Consider the following 9651-nt stretch of genomic DNA (forward strand, 5'->3'; position numbering starts at 1 on the left):
TATATACCACACCTCCTCAGTCCATCCTACTGTATATTAATTATATACCACAGTCCTTATCTGTGGTACTGTATATTAACTATATACCACACCTCCTCAGTCCTTATCTGTGGTACTGTATATTAACTATATACCACACCTCCTCAGTCCTTATCTGTGGTACTGTATATTAACTATATACCACACCTCCTCAGTCCTTATCTGTGGTACTGTATATTAACTATATACCACACCTCCTCAGTCCTTATCTGTGGTACTGTATATTAACTATATACAACCTCCTCAGTCCTTATTAGGTGTATTATAAGGCATTATAAAGGTCATTAAAATAATGATACATACGTACTTCATAGAAACTGTTACCCTTCATATATTCTAACAACTCACATTTTAAGATTCATTATGTCATTTGTTCCATGTTAAGGGCTCTAACCTTGGAACAAAACTATTTGTCTCCCTCTTGCTGTTGCATGCAGTTCCTCTCTCTCTTCCTCCATTCCTATAACCCCTCCCTCCTTTCTAACCCCACCCCTCTCGCAGAACCAGGAAGTCCCTCCCCTTCCCACAAACTCTCTTCTGAGGAAACGAAACTGATCTGAGTCTCTCTGTCGTCTGTCTGTGTGAGAGTGAACAACCGTCCAAATGGCTCAACAGGGAGTTCTGCTGGACCAGGACCAGTTCTGTTGTTCTGTCTGTCTGGATCTACTGAAGGAGCCGGTCACTATTCCCTGTGGACACAGTTACTGTAGGAGCTGTATTGAGGGCTGCTGGGATCAGGATGATCTGAAAGGGGTCTATAGCTGTCCTCAGTGCAGAGAGACCTTCACTCCAAGGCCTAATCTGAGGAAAAATAACATGTTGGCTGAGCTGGTGGAGAAACTGAGGAAGACAGGACTCCAGGCTGCTCCCCCTCCTGCTCTGTGCTATGCTGGACCTGGAGATGTGGCGTGTGATGTCTGCACTGGGACCAGAAAGCAGAAAGCCCTCATGTCCTGTCTGGCGTGTCTGGCCTCTTACTGTGAGACTCACCTCCAACCTCACTATGAATCTCCTGCTTTGAAGAAGCACAAGCTGGTCAAAGCCACCGCACAACTACAGGAGAAGATCTGCTCTCATCATGACAAACTGCTGGAGGTTTACTGTCGTACCGATCAGCAGTGTATCTGTTATCTGTGTACAATGGATGAACATAAAGGCCATGATACAGTGTCAGCTGCAGCAGAGAGGACTGAGAAACAGGTAAGACCAGAACAACTTGTTGGTGGCTGTCTGATAAACAAAGAATTAAAGATACAGTAGGAACTAAATCTGTTTGAATATGAGATCATTATATTATATACAATATGAAATGGATCCACAAATATGAACACAAACCTTGAGTATATAGATATGTTAACCCAGATTCTCCAAATGTATCACCATTTTCTAAAGTCAAACACTATTATCATTCTGAATGGCCTTTTTTGAGTCCAAAGTTCAGTCTCAACTCTTTGATACATGAAATCCTGCCATAAAAACTACAATCATTCACATAGCAACATAATATAATATTGTAAAGGGACTTCCTCAGGATTGTAGACCTTCCTCTCTATGGGTCCTATGTCACATTACTATACTATTGATCTACTGGACTAATAAAGCTTGATAGCTCATTGAAGAGTGATTCTCCACAGAGGCAGCTGGGGATGAGTCAGCAGAAGGTCCAGCAGAGATTCCAGGAGAGAGAGAAGGAGCTGAAGGAGCTCCAACAGGCTGTGGAGTCTTTCAAGGTGAGTATTGTTGACCAGAGGAGACACACCATTTCACTTCTCTCCTCCAGTCAGAGAGAGAGAGAGAGGGGCCCCTATTCAATCCCACTGACCCCACTGTTGGGAACAGGCTGTCTGGACCCCTTTCAGAGAATAGACTGGTTCATGTAACCGACTGGGCTGCATCATCACATAACCATGAGTAACCATGACGACTCATGTCCCCTATACATTAAAATGGAACTGTCTCTCTCTCAATTGAATTAAATTCATAGGGCTTTATTGGCATGGAAATATATGTTTCATTGCCAAAGCAAGTGAAATAGACAATAAACAAAAGTGAAATAAACAATCAGAAATGAACAGTAAACATTACACTTGGAAGTGATTTGGGGGATGGGGGAGGGTCTATTAGAAGTTAGTAGGACTCTTTTATTTTCTCAGAAGTACTGAGTTTGGTTGGAGGATTTAGAGGTGTAAACCGTGATTGAACACACTCCAGAACAGTAGGTGGCGCCATGCACCTTTAACGTTGGTTTGTGGACCACACCTCTTAAAGGATAGGGTGCAGCATTTCTACTTTTTGATAAAAAGCATGTGGGTTTTGTTGTTCAACTTCCTGCTACTCATGCCAGGACTATAGTATATGTATATGATTAGTATGTGTGGATAGAAAACACTCTGAAGTTTCTAAAACTGGTTCAATCATGTCTGTGACTATAACAGAACTTATGTAGCAGGCAAAAGCCCAAGGAAAAACTGTTCAGAAAAACAAAAATCCCTCTGGCAGTTCCCTGAATTGTCTTTGTCAAGGGAAATTAGATAGCGCCCAGTTTACAGTTCCTACAACTTCCACAGGATGTCACCAGTCTTTGGGTTGAAGTTAATCATTGGTGAAACGAAGAAGAGGCAGAGGTGACACTGTGGATTATGTTATGGAAGAGAGAAAACCGTGCATGTATTGTTGACTTGCTGTTATTGAATACAGATCGCCCCGTCAACAATTTGATCGATTATTAACGTTTAAAAATACCTAAAGTTGGATTACAAAAGTAGTTTGAAATATTTTGGCATAGTTTTAAGCAACTTTTGAAATGTTTTGTCATGACGTTGCGTTTTGGAAAGCTGTTTTTTTCTGGATCAAAACGGGCTTTATAAATGGACATTTTGGGTAAACATGGACGGAATTAATCGAAAAAAAGGACCAATTGTGATGTTTATGGGACATATTGGAGTGCCAACAAAGAAGCTCGTCAAAGGTAATGCATGTTTTATATTTTATTTCAGCGTTTTGTGTAGCGCCGGCGACGCTAATTCATTTGTTTACATCTCGTTCAGGTGGTTCAGGGGGTGCATGCTATCAGATAATAGCTTCTCATGCTTTCGCCGAAAAGCATTTTTAAAATCTGACATGTTGGCTGGATTCATAACGAGTGTAGCTTTAATTGAGTACCCTGCATGTGTGATTTAATGAAAGTTTGAGTTTTATCGCGTATTATTTGAATTTGGCGCTATGCATTTCCCCAGGCTATTGGCCACACGAGACGCCTCCATATCCCCAAAATAAGATTTGAGGACCTCCATTATATCATAGAAGAAGAAGTTGGTCTGTGAGGGTTTTGTTGTTCCTGAGGAGGGCTACTATTATTTTTATTTTCAAGTATTTTCAGAATGTATTAAAGCCAAAGCTAAAGCTTCCCTAAACAATTCAATATATCAGTCAATATATTTTCTCTGTGATTTATTTTCTCTCCGTCAACCGTTCCATCGCATCTTAACCGTCTTACCGGGCGGGCACTAGGACCCGGGGAGGCTGCTGCTGCAGAGGCTGCTGCACCGCTCGTGACTGTCAGTCCTCCTTGTAGCTCATTGGTTAAGCTGTGGCTCGAGACTGTTAACAGTTAACGGACAGGAAACGGCTCTGACAGGACACATTCATGTCGAGGCAGTGATGTGAATGTGTGGTAAGTTAGAATAGAGAGAGAGAGTTTTCACTACTATAGACTTTGGTCATAATCAAAGCTTTGTTAACCAATAGGTTTTTATGTGAGGCTGCCTGTAAGTTACAGTGTAACAGACGTTACTAACGGTAACGGTGTCTTTTAAATTCGACATAAGTTATGTGGCGATGATATCTAGTTAACGTTGTATTTAATGTAGTGTAATGACCTGACTCGATCATAAAGGAACAATTGTCCAGACAGAGGATTGAGTTACGAATTGACGGTTTATTAGCAACTTTACACAGGCTACTGTTTGGCCTGAGCTCACGCCAAATAAATGAAAGATACCCCACAAGCCAATCGGGACCTTCTCTTGTGAAGCCCAGACGTCAGAGAGAGAACAAAGGCTGAAGCTTAACTTCCAATGCCCCGCCCCCTCCACGCCACTCCGCCAACCACCAGGATGCCCGGCATCAGAACATCCCAGGCATTCCTGTGATTGGCAGATAGCAGGTTGATTGGCATGTCGGACCCCGCGAACACTGGGAACTGGTAAGTACAACACAACCAGCTACTAGCCGAACACATAACACACAGCTGTCTGTGCGGGTCGCTACAGTAGTTTTACTATCTGTGCCAGGCTATAAATGACACAGATAATATCTAGTTAACGTTGTATTTAATGTAGTATTTTTTACTATCTGTGCCAGGCTATAAAACACAGATAATATCTAGTTAACGTTGTATTTAATTGATCACAGCTTTCTGCTTTCCATGTAGAGTTTTTGGTAAAAAACATTACATTTGATTATTTTGTCAGCACAAATTTGGAAAAAATTCTTTGTTTATCTTTGTCAAACAGGCTGGACGTCCTCCCAAAGATATGCTTAAAGTTCTGAATGATGATATGAGATATATATGATATACCAAGAGGTGTTCTGTACCTGTCTGTCCAGGAGGGAGGAGAGTAGAGCAGGACCAAGAGGTGTTCTGTACCTGTCTGTCCAGGAGGGAGGAGAGTAGAGCAGGACCAAGAGGTGTTCTGTACCTGTCTGTCCAGGAGGGAGGAGAGTAGAGCAGGACCAAGAGGTGTTCTGTACCTGTCTGTCCAGGAGGGAGGAGAGTAGAGCAGGACCAAGAGGTGTTCTGTACCTGTCTGTCCAGGAGGGAGGAGAGTAGAGCAGGACCAAGAGGTGTTCTGTACCTGTCTGTCCAGGAGGGAGGAGAGGAGAGCAGGACCAAGAGGTGTTCTGTACCTGTCTGTCCAGGAGGGAGAACAAGGCCTGGTGGACCTGTCTGTCCAGGAGCAGAGTTCTGACAGAACCTGTCTACCTGTCTGTCTCTCTGTCTCTCTGTCTCTCTCTCTCTCTGTCTCTCTCTCTCTCTCTCTCCAGCGCTCTGCACAGTCAGCAGTGGAGGACAGTGATCAGATCTTTACTGAGCTGATCCGCTCCATTGAGAGAAGGAGCTCTGAGGTGAAGGAGCTGATCAGAGCCCAAGAGAAGGCTCAAGTGAGTCAAGCTGAAGGACTCCTGGAGCAACTGAAGCAGGAGATCGCTGAGCTGAGGAAGAGAAGCACTGAGCTGGAGCAGCTCTCACACACAGAGGATCACATCCATTTCCTCCAGGTAACTAAACTGTCTTGTTACATGTGATATGAAATTAACTTCATGGGAAATGTCTCTCTGTCCATCTCCTCTCTCTCTCTGTCTGTCCCTCTCTCCCTCTCTCTCTCCTGTCCGTCCCTCTCTCTCTCTCTGTCCCTCCTCTCTCTGTCTGTCCGTCCCCCTCTCTGTCTGTCTGTCTGTCCATCCCTCCCTGTCTCTCTCTCTCTGTCCGTCCCTGTCTCTGTCTGTGTCTGTCTCTGTCCGTCCCTCTCTGTCTGTGTCTCTCTGTCTGTCCATCTCTCTCTCTGTCCGTCTCTCTGTCTGTCCGTCCTCTCTCTGTCTCTGTCTGTCCGTCCCCTCTCTCTGTCTGTCTGTCCGTCCCTCTCTCTCTGTCTGTCCGTCCCTCTGTCTGTCCGTCTCTCTGTCTCTCTGTCTGTCTGTCTGTCTGTCTGTCCGTCCCTCTCTGTCTGTCCGTCCTCTCTCTGTCTGTCCGTCCCTCTCTCTCTCTCTGTCCGTCCCTCTCTCTGTCTGTCTGTCCGTCCCTCTCTGTCTGTCTGTCCGTCCCTCTGTCTGTCTGTGTCCCTCTCTGTCTGTCTGTCTGTCCTCTCTGTCTGTCTGTCCATCCCTCTCTGTCTGTCTCTGTCCATCCTCTGTCTGTCCGTCTGTCTGTCTGTCCGTCCCTCTGTCTGTCCGTCCCTCTGTCTGTCCGTCCGTCCCTCTCTCTCTGTCTCTGTCCGTCCCTCTCTCTCTGTCTGCCTGTCCGTCCCTCTCTCTCTGTCTGCCTGTCCGTCCCTCTCTCTCTGTCTGCCTGTCCGTCCGTCTCTCTGTCTGTCTGTCCGTCCGTCTCTGTCTGTCTGTCTGTCTGTCCGTCCCTCTGTCTGTCCGTCCCTCTGTCTGTCCTGTCTCTCTCTCTCTCTGTCCCTCTCTGTCTGTCCGTCTGTCCGTCCCTCTCTCTGTCCGTCCCTCTCTCTCTGTCTGTCCGTCCTCTCTCTCTGTCTGTCCGTCTCTCTCTGTCTGTCTGTCCCTGTCCTCTGTCTGTCCTGTCTGTCCGTCCTCTCTCTCTGTCTGTCTGTCCGTCCCCCTCTCTGTCTGTCTGTCTGTCCGTCCCTCTCTGTCTGTCTGTCTGTCTGTCCGTCCCTCTCTGTCTGTCTGTCTGTCTGTCCGTCCCTCTCTGTCTGTCTGTCTGTCTGTCCGTCCCTCTCTGTCTGTCTGTCTGTCCGTCTCTCTGTCTGTCTGTCTGTCTGTCTGTCCGTCCCTCTCTGTCTGTCTGTCTGTCTGTCCGTCCCCTCTGTCTGTCTGTCTGGTCTGTCCTGTCCGTCCCCTCTGTCTGTCTGCCTGTCCGTCCCTATCTCTCTGTCTGTCCGTCCGTCCCTCTGTCTGTCTGTCCGTCCCTCTGTCTGTCCGTCTGTCCTGTCTGTCTGTCTGTCTGTCTGTCTGTCCCTCCTCTCTCTGTCTGTCTGTCCGTCCCTCTCCTCTCTGTCTGCCTGTCCGTCCTGTCTGTCCGTCTCTCTCTGTCTCCCTGTCCGTCCCTATCTCTCTGTCTGTCCGTCCGTCCCTCTCTCCGTCTGTCTGTCTGTCTCTCTGTCCTCTGTCTCTCTGTCTCTGTCCGTCCCTCTGTCGTCCTCCCTCTGTCTGTCCGTCCCTCTGTCTGTCTCCCCTGTCTGTCCCTCTCTGTCTGTCTGTCGTCCCTCTCTCTCTGTCCTCTCTCTCTGTCTGTCCGTCCTCTCTGTCTGTCTGTCCGTCTGTCCGTCCCTCTCTCTGTCTGTCTGTCCCTCTCTCTGTCCTGTCCTCTCTCTGTCTGTCTCTCTCTCTCTCTGTCTGTCCCTCTCTCTGTCGTCCCTCTCTCTCTCTGTCTCTCTCTGTCTGTCCTCTCTCTCTGTCCTGTCCTGTCCCTCTCTCTGTCTGTCCTCTCTCTGTCTGTCCTGTCTGTCTGTCTCTCTCTCTGTCCGTCCTCTCTCTCTCTCGTCCGTCTCTCTCTCTCTGTCCGTCCTCTCTCTCTCTGTCTCCCTCTCTCTCTGTCCGTCCCTCTCTCTCTCTCTGTCCGTCCTCTCTCTCTCTGTCCGTCCCTCTCTCTCTGTCCGTCCCCTCTCTCTCTCTCTCTGTCCGTCCCCCTCTTCTCTCTCTCTGTCCGTCCTCTCTCTCTCTCTCCCCGTCTCCTCTCTCTCTCTCTGTCCGTCCCCCTCTCTCTCTCTCTGTCCGTCCCCTCTCTCTCTCTGTCCGTCTCCCCTCTCTCTCTCTCTGTCCGTCCCCTCTCTCTCTCTCTGTCAGTCCCCTCTCTCTCTCTCTGTCCGTCTCTCTCTCTCTCTCTCTGTCCTCTCTCTCTCTCTCTCTTGTCAGTCTCCTCTCTTATCTCTCTCTCTCTCTCTCTCTCCAGAGGTATCAGAGGTATCAGTCTCTCTCTCTCTCTCTCTCTCAGTCTCTCTCTCTCTCTCTCTCCAGAGGTATCAGTCTCTCTCTCTCTCCAGAGGTATCTCTCTCTCCAGAGTTATCAGTCTCAGTCTCTCTCTCTCTCTCTCCAGAGGTATCAGTCTCTCTCTCTCTCTCTCTCCAGAGGTATCAGTCTCTCTCTCTCTCTCTCTCTCTCTCCAGAGGTATCAGTCTCTCTCTCTCTCCAGAGGTATCAGTCTCTCTCTCTCTCTCTCCAGAGGTATCAGTCTCTCTCTCTCTCTCTCCTCTCTCTCTCTCTCTCTCTCCAGAGGTATCAGTCTCTCTCTCAGTCTCTCTCTCTCTCTCTCTCCAGAGGTATCAGTCTCTCTCCAGAGGTATCTCTCTCTCTCTCTCTCTCCAGAGGTATCAGTCTCTCTCTCTCTCTCTCTCCAGAGGTATCAGTCTCTCCAGTATCAGTGTATCTTCAGACTTACCCAGCATCGTTGTCCGTCCTCTTCAGTACTTTGGAGATGTGAGTCAGACTGTGTCTGAACTGAGAGAGAAACTAGAAGACTTCCTTAAAGGAGAATGGACCAAGATCTCCACTACAGGTGTGTTGAAAACAATAAGAACATCAACTTTAGACCATTGAAAGTTCCCTACTAGTCATATACATGTGGAATATGGTCTGATGATAACATTCCCTCTCTCTGTCAATGTGTTTGTGTGTCTGTAGTGAATATAGTGGATGTTGTACTGCCTCCAGAGCCCAAGACCAGAGAACAGTTGTTACAATGTGAGTCTCTTTATTGTGAAGTAACTAACAGTCTCTTTTTACTGACACTCCTAACAATCCCTCTAGAAATATATAGCAATAGTAGATCTAATCAAAGACTGGGTCTCTATCTGACTCCTCATATTTCTCTGATTTGATCTCTGCTGTGCTCTAATCAAAGACAGGGGAGATACAGTATCTGACTTAACTTATTGTTCTGACTCCCCTCGTTGGTCTCTGCTCTTCTCCCAGATTCCTGTCAGCTCACACTGGACCCAAACACAGCACACACACTCTCTCTCTGTCTGAAGGGAACAGAAAGGTGACCAGTACAGACCAAGTCCAACCATATCCTGACCATCCAGACAGATTCACCAACTGGTGGCAGGTTCTGTGTAGAGAGGGTCTGTCTGGACGCTGTTACTGGGAGGTGGAGTGGACTGGTGGTGTTGATACAGCAGTCTCATATAAAGACATCAGCAGAACAGAGAGAGATGGTGGATTTGGATACAATAACAAGTCCTGGAGTTTATATTACTATAGTGGTGGTTATTGTTTCAGACACAATAATGTTGTGACTAAAGTATCAGGCCCTCAGTCCTCCAGAGTAGGAGTGTACCTGGATCACAAGGCAGGTACTCTGTCCTTCTACAGTGTCTCTGACACAATGACCCTCCTCCACAGAGTCCAGACCACATTCACTCAGCCCCTCTATCCTGGGTTTGGTCTCATTATAATGGTTCTGCTGAGCTGGTTAAACTGTAAACTGATTTGTTATTAATTAAAATTCAATCCAATGTTTTAATCTTGTACATTTCCATGAATCATGATGTCTGGTGTTGATGTATATTGGTTGTCATTCAGAACCATTGATATGTTTTCTCAGTTGGTTCTCTGTCTCTATGTAATTCTCCTCAGTATCATTGATCAGCTTGTTGGCTCGGTCCTAATTGATGTGTTCTCTGTCACCTGGAGCTGCATGGAAAATGGTCCAGGAACTAAAGGACAATTCAGGACTAGTCAGCCCACTACAAGCTGGTATCACTTCCTTTCTACTAAACTATATGGTCTGGTTTCCCAGACACAGATGAATCCTAGTCCTGGACTAAACAGTATGTTCAATGTAGATGTCCAGGAAACCGGCCCTAAATGTGTCATCTTTCATCCTCCCATACTGCTCAGTCCAGCAACATTAAACCTGTCCAGCAGGT

At 46.8% G+C, this 9651-nt stretch overlaps 1 pseudogene; it reads left to right on the forward strand.

The window, feature by feature from the left end:
* Window positions 1-357: 357 nt before the first annotated feature.
* LOC135538613 (tripartite motif-containing protein 16-like) lies at window positions 358-9341 on the forward strand (annotated as a pseudogene).
* The last annotated feature ends 310 nt before the right edge of the window (window positions 9342-9651 follow it).

The sequence above is a fragment of the Oncorhynchus masou genome, unplaced genomic scaffold, assembly GCF_036934945.1.
Source record: "Oncorhynchus masou masou isolate Uvic2021 unplaced genomic scaffold, UVic_Omas_1.1 unplaced_scaffold_988, whole genome shotgun sequence".
In the NCBI taxonomy this organism is placed as follows: Eukaryota; Metazoa; Chordata; class Actinopteri; order Salmoniformes; family Salmonidae; genus Oncorhynchus; species Oncorhynchus masou.